This window comes from Sardina pilchardus, chromosome 21 (genome assembly GCF_963854185.1).
Source record: "Sardina pilchardus chromosome 21, fSarPil1.1, whole genome shotgun sequence".
Lineage (NCBI taxonomy): Eukaryota > Metazoa > Chordata > Actinopteri > Clupeiformes > Clupeidae > Sardina > Sardina pilchardus.
Window position 1 is genome coordinate 1919632 of NC_085014.1, and position 12413 is coordinate 1932044.

Here is a 12413-nt window from a genome sequence, read left to right on the forward strand (position 1 = left end):
TAACAGGAAAGTAGTCCTCTGAAAACAAGTAAAAGTAGATCCCATCTATAGAATAGAAGCAGAGGTAGTGTAGTGGTTAAGGAGCAGGGCTATCATTCTGTTGCCTGTTCAGTTGGGGTTAGAATCCCAGCTGCCGCGATTGTGTTTAATTTAATTGACATTATTGTGTATGTCGTTCTGGATAAATAGTCAGCTTAATGGATGAATGTGAATGTAGTATTTACAACTTATTTGCAAAGGTGTAGCAAGGCAGAAAAAGTCCTCACTTTAGATGAGCTCACAAAAATCATTGACCAACCACCAGGCTCGGACTGGCAATCTGTGCAGTCGGGCAAATGCCCGGTGGGCCGGTGCACATGTGGGCCGGTGGACTCCGAGATTCTTTTTTTTTTTTTATGGCAAAATGTTTAAGTTATTTATTTGCGGCCCGTCATGTATAAATTGCTGTAGCCTAACATCATTGCTATGTAGTCCGCTGACAATTACGGCGGGGTTGGTGCTTCTTTCATTCATAGGCTATCACTCATTGCAAACTTTGTCCGTTATCTAGTGGATTTCATTGAAAGTGAAAGCAGACGGGTTGATCTGCGTTCTGCAAGTGTTCGATGTGTGTGATGCACTAGGCTATTTGTTTCTTAGCAGAAGCCATGAAACGGTAAAGGTCAGATTATTCATCATTTAGGAAGTTGTTGTTTTTTTGTTGGCTTTGCTCGCGTTCGCGTCCAGTTTGACTTTGACCGATAATGACTGCAATCTCGTGATGCTGATAGCCTATATTGACTTATTTTCTGTAAACTATAGTGTAGGCTACTGTGCTTGAAACTGTGCCAGACTAGCCTAGGCCTACTGGTTTTCATCATTTTAACCACAAAGCCTGTCTACAGGTATACTAAATTGTTTAGCACCTTGTCATTTCGCGTTTGTCCAGCCGTTCACCTCCGTGCGGTGCGCCCCATGTCTTTCAAAACATATTTCGGGATAGTAGTAGTATGCTACTATGCGAAAACGTATGATGATAGTAGGCTACTAAGAGATTAACACTTTGGCATGCTTGGCAAACATCAGTCTTGTACATAATATTGAGATAAAGTTTTTAGTGGAAAAGTAGCCTATTTAAAGGCACAGTCTGCATTTTAATCCTATAGCTCTCCATCAGTGTGTGCGCAATTGTAAAACTATGATGCCTAGCCTACACAATCCTGGCATAGTAGCCTACAGTATAACAGGCCTACGATTTATTGTAGGAGAGGTGTAGGACATGTTACTTTGGAAGGAGAGGGAGTGGTGCAATTTGATTTTCTATGGAACTTAAATAAATATCAACAACCTTCAAGCAACCTCTTTAATCAGCATCAATATCAATAGGCCTATATGGTTCACTATAGGCTATTGTACAAGACTAGAAGACTGTAAGGGGGCAGGCTATATATTATCATCAAGTACAGTACCCTCCAGAATTATTGGCACCCTTGGTAAAAGTTGACTAAAAATAGGTATAAAAATAATCTTTAGGTGATTTATTGTACTCCCACAATGAAAACAATGTGGAAAAACACTAAATTGAAATAAAAAGAAATTGTGTTGACATTTGTAAGTAAGAGAATGTCTATGGAAACTAGGTATTTTGTTGAAAATGCCTATATTTCCAGTTAAAATGATGAATAAAAGGTTCTAATCATCTGGAAATGTGGCAAACATGCTCGGACAAAGACCCATGGCTATTTTGCTCCCACGCACAGTATGGAGGATGGTATGATAGGCAAAAAAATCCATAAGAACCACTGTTGAGAGTTACAGACAAAGCTATCATCTTGGGGTCACCAAGTCCCCCCAAAAAATCTTCAAAAGTGACCTCACTGCTAATAGATTATTTATACAGCATGTCAGGTTAAAGCCAGTAGAGTCATTTAATGAACAATGTAAATGGCAGGAATTACTGAATGGTACCATGACATGTCTGGGAGTGTGGTCTATTGTCAGATGAAAATAAAATTATGCTCTTTTGCTAAAAACACTTAAGGTGTCTTTGGCATACATAGAAGAATGACTATACTAAAAAGAACCCCATGCCTAATCAGAATTATGGTGGAGGGGCTGTGCTATTGTGGGGCTGTTTTAATTCCCAAAGGCCTTGGGAACCTAATTAAGGTGCATGGCATCGTGAACACCAAGAAAAACCTGAACATTTTCAAAGGAAATCAAACAATCTCTGCCAAGGCCCTAAAAGTTGGTCATGATTGGATCATTCATCAGGTCAATGAACCAAAACAAATGCACAGATCAAAACAAATATGGTTTACTGAACACAAAATCAAGCTTCAGACATTGCCATAGCAGTCCCCTGATCTAAACTCCATAGAAAAACAGTGGGATGAGTCAACGAGAAGAATGCACAAGTGTGGACCTAGCAATCTGGACGATCTGGGGAGGTTTTGTAAAGATGAATGGTCTTAAATCCCTTACTTTGTATTCTCAATCTTTATGGGGTGTCAGAGAAGAATATTACATGCTGTTTTATTGACAAAGGGAGGTTTAAGAAGGTATTACAAGTAGGGGTGCCAATAATTGTGAGTGACGTGTTTTTATTAAAAACATTTATTTCTTTATGAGATTTTCCTTTTTCTCAGAATACATTTGCTTCCCTTGCAGGGTGTATTTTTCCTCATTGTTTTCATTGTGGGAGTACAATAAATCACCTAAAGATGATTTTTTAGACCTATTTTTAGTCAACTTTTACCAAGGGTGCCAATAATTCTGGAGGGTACTGTAGGCCTATACTAAATAATGTAGTCAAAATTAGAACTGTATGTTGGTTTAAGTTCAAACAAAACATGTCATGAACTGAGAAAATCCATGGTTCTACATCATTGTTGGCAAAATGATCATGATAGCCTATATATTTCAGCCATATCTGGTTTAGAGTAGGCCTAGCTACTTTGCTCCATTATAAATGAGTTTTCTTTAGGCCTTACAGACTATATTGTAATATGCTATAATGTTTGAAACATGTAGGCCTATCTCAATTTATCAATAATTCTCATAAAAGTCATCAGATGTCGTCATTTAAGGGGTTATTTTTTAAAAATTTCTCCCGGGGGGGCATGCCCAGTGCACAGTGGCTAACACTATAATACCTGAACTATACACCACAGTATACACTATAGCAGCGGTTCACAAACTCCCCCCCCCCGCCCACGCCCACCTCCTACATCCTTATTTGGTGCTCGTGCGCGGCGGGGGGGGGGATGGGGCGATTGGGGATTGGGAGGTCGTCGGTCCAGTGGTGGGCCGGTCCAGGAGAAAAATGCCAGGGCCCAATTTTGTTCCCAGTCCGACCCTGCCAACCACTTATAACTCCTGAGTTAATCATGAATTATAGTATTAGGAAGTGGTTTTTAAAACATGTATTCACATCCTTACTAATCATTAGTGCATATGTAACAACTGTTAAACTAGAAATGCAATTCCAAGGAATTACCAGTGCATGAAAATGCAAAAAAAATATAGATACAGATGGTACGGGTTGAGAATGCTCCTTTCATTCCCGCACATCGGGACTCCCGAAGCATCGGGAAAACTGCAACCGCAAGGGGGCAACATAGACCGCCCGAGTTTTCGAATGTTTACAGCCTACCTCACAGCTCTCTCACTCGACGTAGCCTATAACTCAGTCAGTCCAGCAGAGATGCCAGAGCAACGTTTTGGTCAACGGAGAGGGAGAGAAATGCTCCGCATATCCGTCTCATTTAATCATTAAAATGAAAGTGATTGGCGAAATTAATCAAACGACGTTTCAATAAACCATTGTTGAAATGAATGAAAATGGTTTTAGAAACCTATAGGCCTATCAGAAGGACTATTTCCTTCAATTCAACCTGAAATAGGCTACTCGAAAGGCAACCTTAGATTAATTCATGAATTCATTACTGTCATGTAATGTGCCCATGTAAATGGGCCATATACCTTTAAGGGCCATCTGCTGCGTTCCTACGCACGTATGCGTTGCATCCCTAACGTAAGACTGACGTAGAGGAGTTAGTTGAGTTTACCACTTGCCTGTACATGTTATCTGCACGTTGGCTATAAAGTACTTGTTGGAGACGAAACACTGGTGGACATCCGAATTGTTTACATGGTGTCAGAAGTGCTAACGAACACTTCGCTTCATAGAGATGGCAAAGTTTCATCCCCCAGAAAGTTTCACTTTTGACCGACCACATGAATGGGCTGAATGGAAACAACGCTTCCAGCGGTTTCGAGTGGCTACTAAGCTATCTAAGGAGAATGGCGAAGTACAGGTCAGTTCGTTAATTTATGCCATGGGCCCCGAAGCTGAAAACATCTTCAAGTCCTTTACCTTTGATGATGTGGCGGACAAGAATAAGTTTGACGTCGTGTTAGGGAAATATGACGAGTATTTCTATCCTAAAAGGAACGTCATTCACGAGCGCGCCTGTTTCCACCAGAGAATGCAGCGGCCCGGTGAAAAAGCTGAAATGTTTATCAGAGCCCTTTATGAGTTATCCGAACATTGTGAATTTGGTGCAAGCAGAGATGAGCATATCCGTGATCGCATTGTTGTGGGCATTCTTGATAAGGAACTGTCACGTAAATTGCAGCTGATGGCTGATCTTACACTCGCCCACACCATTCAGACCGTTCGCCAGTCCGAGGAGGTTACGCTCCAGGTTCAACAACAGGGGGAGGCTACAGGTACAGTGCACGCCACAGTGCAAGAGATACGTTGGAAAGCGGCTGGCAGAGGACAGTCCATGAGGAAACCTAGAATGACAGAAAGTGGTGAGCAACAAGACTCAACATGTGGAAGATGTGGAAAATGGAAACACAGAGATGCAGAAAAGTGCCCAGCCATGACTTCAACATGCAACAAGTGTAAAAAGGTGGGTCACTGGGAAAAGAGATGTCACAGTAAAATTGTTAGAGAAGTGACAGAGTCTGTTTCACCAGCACCATATTTCCTGGGTGCAGTTGAAAATAAAAACGGGAGTGATGAACAATGGACAATACAGTTTACAATTGGAACAACACTGGTCAAATTTAAAATTGACACAGGTGCAGATGCAAATATAATGGGAGAAGAAACATTCAACAAATTAGTTCCTGACAAGAAATTAGAGCCATCAAACGTTACACTGTGCAGCCCAGGTGGTCAGTTGGACTGTTTAGGAAAGTTTCAAGCTAGCACAGAATACAAAGGAAAACCATACTCTTTTCCAGTATATGTCATCAGTGGCAAAAACGCAAACAATTTGCTAAGCAGAGACACAGCAATGGCAATGGGGCTGGTGAAGCGCATTGAAGAAGTCCACAACGCGTTTGGTGAGCACGGAACTCTTAAAACTGAACCCGTTAAAATCCAGTTAAAAGAAAATGCTCAGCCATACACAGTGCATACTGCTCGACGGGTCCCTCTGCCTCTTTTGCAAAGTGTCAAGGAGGAATTAAAGCGCATGGAGGAGCACGACGTCATAGAGCCGGTGACTGAACCTACAGACTGGTGTGCACCTATGGTGCCAGTTCCAAAGAAGACTGGAAAAGTGCGCATCTGCGTGGACTTGAAGAAGTTAAACGAAGCTGTGAGGAGAGAGAGGTACGTCCTTCCCACTGCAGAGGAAATCACTGCAAAGCTGAGCGGCGCAACGATGTTTACATCCCTAGATGCTGCCTCAGGATTTTGGCAGATTCCTCTTCACCCAGAAAGCAGCAAGTTAACCACCTTTATAACACCCTTTGGGAGATTCGCTTTCAAACGACTCCCATTTGGAATTACAAGTGCTCCAGAAATTTTCCAGCGGAAAATGACAGAGACCCTCAACGGCCTTGAGGGTGTGGCTATCTTTATGGATGATGTCCTGGTGTATGGGGACAATCCAGAGCAGCACGACCAGCGTCTCAGCAAGGTGTTGGAGAGAATAGAGTCAGTAGGCCTGAAGCTGAACAAAGAAAAATGTAAGTTCAGACAAGACAAGCTTCACTTCCTGGGTCAAGTCATTGACAAATCAGGTGTGAGACCTGACCCTGACAAAGTCAAGGCAATCCGTGAGCTCCCACCACCACAGAATGTGCAAGACCTAAAGCGTATTCTGGGCATGTTTAATTACCTAGGGAACTACATTCCTAATTTGTCTACAGTAGGTCAGCCACTATATGAACTCTTAAGGTCCAAGTCAGTATGGACGTGGGACCACTCTCAGCAGGAGGCATTCCAGCGAATCAAAGACATCCTGTCCACTTCTCCAGTCCTAAAGTTCTACGATGTGGACCGTCCTACTGCCGTCTCAGCTGACGCCAGCAGTTATGGCATAGGCGGAGTACTGCTGCAGCTACATGACGGCGAATGGAAACCTGTGGCATACTGCTCACGTTGTCTGTCTGATGCAGAGACCAGATATGCACAGATTGAGAAGGAGTGTTTGGCGAGTGTCTGGGCCTGTGAGAGATTTGAAAAATACCTGTGTGGCCTTGAGAGCTTCAAATTGGTCACTGACCACAAGCCTCTGGTGCCACTCATGAATCAGAAAGACCTAGACAACGTGCCCATACGGTGCCAAAGGTTACTCATGAGACTTATGAGATTTAAACCGATGGCCGAATATGCTCCTGGGAAGACCTTGACAGTGGCTGACACACTTTCACGGAGTCCACTACAGTGCCAGGAGAAGGAGACTGACACTCACTCCGATGTAGCGTGCTACATAGCAGCTGTTGTTGATGCCATGCCTGCAACCCCACAAAGGCTTGAGGCTATAAAGATTGCTACAGCAGCTGACTGTAACCTTCAATTGGTGTTGCAGTATGTAAAGTCAGGGTGGCCAGAGTACATAAGCCAGGTCCCAGCAGCAATCAGGGAATATTTTCCCAGAAAAGCTGAATTATCTGAATGCAATGGGATTGTCATCAGAGGCAGCCGTATGGTGATTCCAGATGTGCTACGGACAGACATCCTGAACCGAATACACGACGGACACCAGGGATTGACAAAGTGTAGAGAGCGAGCCCATGCGTCCGTATGGTGGCCCGGCATCTCATCTGAAATCCAACAAAAAGTCCAGACCTGTCAGGTGTGCCGTGAGATGAAGCCCAGCCAGCGGAAAGAACCTCTCGTCTCTACCCCCCTGCCTGACCGGCCTTGGAAGAGACTTGCTATGGACCTGTGCGATCATGACAAGCACACCTACCTTGTTGTGTCAGACTATTTTTCCCGGTTCCTTGAAATACTTCACCTGCCGACAACCACTGCTTCGCAGGTAATCTTGAAGTTAAAGGCAGTGTTCGCCAGATTTGGCTGTCCGGACGAGGTCGTATCTGACAATGGACCTCAGTTCTCATGCCAGGAATTTAAAGACTTTGCGAGACAGTTTGACTTTACACACATCACCTCAAGCCCACACCACCCTCAAGGGAACGGACATGCAGAGAGGGGTGTTCAGACTGCTAAAAGGATCTTGCAGCAGAAAGACCCACTGCTCGCCCTCATGTGTTTTCGGTCGACGCCTTGCTCTACCACAGGTGTGAGCCCGGCAGAGCTACTCATGGGCCGGAAGATAAAGACAACCCTTCCAACACTGGAGGCAAATCTACAGCCCCAATGGCCTGATCTGGAAACTGTCAGGAACAAAGATGCATTGGAAAAAGAGAAACAAGCCTTCTACTTCAATCAGCGCCACGGAGCTAGACCCTTGCCATCTTTAAAACCAGGTGATTCTGTCCTCATGAAGTTGGACCATCAGAAAGCCTGGAGAACATCTGCCGTTGTCTCTGGAGACAGCGCTACACCACGCTCCTTTGTCATTGAAACACCCCAGGGAGCAACTTTGAGACGCAACCGGCGTCACCTACAGCATGTTCCTCCAGCGGCTGGAGCCACACTCCCTCTAACTCCAGATGGGCTACAGCAAGGAGTGACCACACAACAGCCTGACCCCATGGTCTTCGCTGACACTGCATCACCAACCCCCAGTGTCAGGCCGCCAGAAACACAATCTGGACTGTTCCATACCCGGTCTGGTAGACGGAGCAAACCTGTTGAAAGATTGAGTCTGTGAAAAAAAAAAAGCAAAAAAAAAAAATCATATGTTCACTGTGAAATTGTGGCTATTTTGTTCATTTATGGAGCCATAGACTGTGGGGAGGGGAAAAGAGAGATTAAGGGAAATGTTTATTGATTCTGTAGACTGAAATGTTTATTGACACTGTGAAGAGATCTGATGTTCTAATGCTCATTAATATAATGCACAGAGCCAGGTTTGATGAGTTTAGTCAACTGATACTAGTACCTTACTGTTTAATCAAATGCTGTATCTTTCAAATGTTCAGTTATAGCAACCGTCAGTATATCTTTTGTATCTTGTTTATTCTCAGTGAAAGAAACAAAACTTAAAAGGGGAGATGTCATGTAATGTGCCCATGTAAATGGGCCATATACCTTTAAGGGCCATCTGCTGCGTTCCTACGCACGTATGCGTTGCATCCCTAACGTAAGACTGACGTAGAGGAGTTAGTTGAGTTTACCACTTGCCTGTACATGTTATCTGCACGTTGGCTATAAAGTACTTGTTGGAGACGAAACACTGGTGGACATCCGAATTGTTTACAATTACGGTTAGGCCTACAAGACCGCATTTCCGTGAATAGGCTATTATTGTCAACGTCAAGGCGAAGACGAAAGAGATGGACAAGATGGACATTTTGGCAACATTTACATGCTAGGAATACTTAGAAATGTGTAAGCTATTTTAAAACGGAGGCTTGTTCATTTTAACCGGCGACGTTTCAAGTACATTTCCCGAATAAAGCCTATTGAAGTTCACATCCAGCTGTGGCGCAAGTGGTTGATGCATAGGTATCGTATGCCAGCGACCGGGGTTCGAAACCTAGTCGAAGAACCTCTCCGGAACCCATCAAAAGAAAATGCATCGATTTATTAAAAGAAACGAAAGACTTTCTGTTTTGAGATTCTTTTTATGTTTGCGATGTCTGCTGAAAAGAAAAGTTAATATGTTAATTCGTGGTTCAGTGCGCACTCACACACATTTTTACATTGACATAGTGTCGGGCTCAAGTGTCGTGTCGTCCTCAGTGCCGCATATAGGCTATAATGTAGTGACCTGGTTAGACGAGTGTGGGGGAGGGGGAATGATCGCACAAGACAATAATGCTCTTCATGAAATGGATCTCACAGGCGGCTGTCTGTTTTTAAATGTAGCCTACTACACCACTTGCGAAATCGGACGTGGCACATAGCCTAATTATTAGGCTTCTGGATAGCAAATCCATAGACTTTGTTCATCCTATATCCTTAAAATGAAAGTGATGACTGGCGAAATTAATCAAACGACGTTTCAATAAACCATTGTTGAAATGAATGAAAATGGTTTTAGAAACCTATAGGCCTATCAGAAGGAAATAGCCTTCAATTCAACCTGAAATAGGCTACTCGAAAGGCAACCTTAGATTAATTCATGAATTCATTAGGCTACGGTTACAAGACCGCATTTCCGTGAATAGGCTATTATTGTCAACGTCAAGGCGAAGACGAAAGAGATGGACAAGATGGACATTTTGGCAACATTTACATGCTAGGAATAGCCTACTTAGAAATGTGTAGGCCTAAGCTATTTTAAAACGGAGGCTTGTTCATTTTAACCGGCGACGTTCAAGTACGGCGACGTTCAAGTACATATGCCGAATAAACCCTTTCGAAATTCACATCCAGTTGTGGCGCATGTGGTTGAAGCATAGGTATCGTATGCCAGCGACCGGGGTTCGAAACCCAGTCGTAGAACCTCTCCGGAACCCGTCAAAACAAAATGAATCGGTTTATTAAAAGAAATGAAAGATTTTCTGTTTTGAGATTCTTTTTATGTTTGCGATGTCTGCTGAAAAGAAAAGTTAATATGTTAATTCGTGGTTCAGCGCGCACTCACACACATTTTTACATTGACATAGTGTCGGGCTCAAGTGTCGTCCTCAGTGCCGCATAGGCTATAGGCTATAATGTAGCCTAGTGAACTGGTTAGACGAGTGTGGGGGAGGGGGAATGATCGCACAAGACAATAATGCTCTTCATGAAATGGATCTCACAGGCGGCTGTCTGTTTTTAAATGTAGCCTAGCCTACTACACCACTTGCGAAATCGGACGTGGCACATAGCCTAATTATTAGGCTACTGGATAGCAAATCCATAGACTTTGTTCATCCTATATCCTTGGCGGAGATAATAATTAGGCATATCAAATTAAAAGCACACTACGACAGGTATACTTGTGTGATCACGCAACACAAGAGAGCATTTAGCGATGGGACAGTTGTGAATGAGTGCTTAACACCCTGGAGTCTAAATACCCCCGGGGGATTTGAAAAACTGTTCCAAACACACATCTCAATCTCTGCTTTTATCATATTATAGAGACACCATTAGAAGCCTTTAATCAACTCGTTTTCAAATATATAGCCTATGTTTTAAGAGAATATGGCAATGATAATGGCACTTTCTAAAAACAATAAATTCGTAGGATTTGTCCTCTCACCTGCAGCAGGCCCATTCAAAAGCCCATCCACCTAATTTGCATTTGTAAGAGCCAATCACTAAAGTGACACATTTAGTCTAGCCTACTTTATTAGTTTTTTTTGACCCCTCTAATAAATTGCCTATAGTCCTACCTACTACGATAATGGAGGAAGGGCTGCCTAACTGTTCCCCCTAAGAGTTTTTTCATAAGATAAAATGTTTACTCTATTTAAGTTTAGGATTTGGTAGACAAGACAACCTCGGAAAAGTTCTTCAGATAAATAATGTTTTATTGAATTAAAGGAAAGAAAATGTATCGCCAGGGTTTCGGGGCTTGCGAAGGCATTCGTTGATCTTATCGATGCAGTCCTTGCGGCCACTTCTCCCCATCGTAGGAAACTTTCTGCTTAGTGTTGACAAAGGTCTTGACGTTGTGTGGCAGTGCTTGCTTGCCCTTCGATCCATCCCAGTTGGTGGTTTTGCACCAGGCTCTAGTGCTCCTTTGTGGTGATGGCTCTGAAGAGCAGGCATCCGTATCTACCAGTGATGCGCGGGCTGATCCAAATCGAGCGGGCGACCGCGGTCACCCGCGGTTATGGGTCAAGAAAAAATATTTTTAATGATATGCGGGTCATGTTTGGTCGGGTCGGTAAAAAAAATAAATTGTCATTTATATCGTACATAATTGTCTTTAGAAGAAAAAGACATAAGTTGCAGCATTCCCACTGAAACGCGATTCTATCCCCCACATTTTGTCACGAACATGTAGAAATGCACTTGTTGTTTCTGCGTAGACAGACCCTCGGCTACACTTGACATGCAGTTGTGTTCTGTTCTCAGAGCATATGCTTTCTCTGTCTATGATCTGCAGCTTTTATCTCGAACTGCTGGCCTCTACAGAAAGTGGCAGAATCGTCTACTGAGCAGCGAAGTTGCCGGTGCAATGCGTGTTTCTCAAGTCTGATAATTTCCAGCAAGATCGAATGGTATTATGGAAAGAAAAATAAACTAAAAGTTTCCCAAATCAGGAAATATTTCTTAATTTAATGTCATCAAGGCATATAGCCTATACAATTGGTATGAGCATGCAATATGTGCGTCCTTGCGCAACTTATAGGCCTAGTGGCTCGTTGGAAAGCCCCACGTCTGCTCTTCCCCACGTCGTGCAATAAAGGTTTCATCTCGCTGCAATTTATAATCGCGGAGCAATGGACTTTTGGTCCATTGATGAAGACGTTAATAAAGAGTTTCTTAATAATATTCTATGCCTGCATTTCATGCTTGGGAGAGCTTCAAGGCATTAATGTGAGGAACGGCTGAAACAGAATTTGTATAGGAAAATCCTAGGCTAATTATGTTCAATGTTGAGTCAAACAGCCACATTTTTGGATGAATGCTGACACGGAACAAAAAAAAGGTAGACTAAATGCATGTTTCCCAAATTCTGAGCAATTATAGGCTATATATAATTAGGCAATATAGGCTATATTATTGTTTTACATGCATATGAGATACCAATTTTGCATAGCTCAATGACGCTACGACTAAGTTAGACTAGGCTACTTTTTACAATAAGCGGGTCGGGAAGCGGGTCGGGTCCTGTATTTCAATATTTTTTTTTTGCGGTCCGAGTTGCGGTCGGGTTAGTTGTAAACGGCGGGGCGGGGCGGGGCGTTAAGACACGTACCCGCGCATCACTGGTATCTACCAACGTTGCCGCGACTCTGTTGGTGAATTCGAGCATGTTGTTCTAATCTGGGCCAACAGCAAGCAAAGTCACGTCATCGTGCTGAGAAGGAACGTGAATGCTGTTGTCGAATGTGGCAGAGAATACAGAAGAAGACTTTAACTATTACTTATATATTCTTATGACGAAACGCGA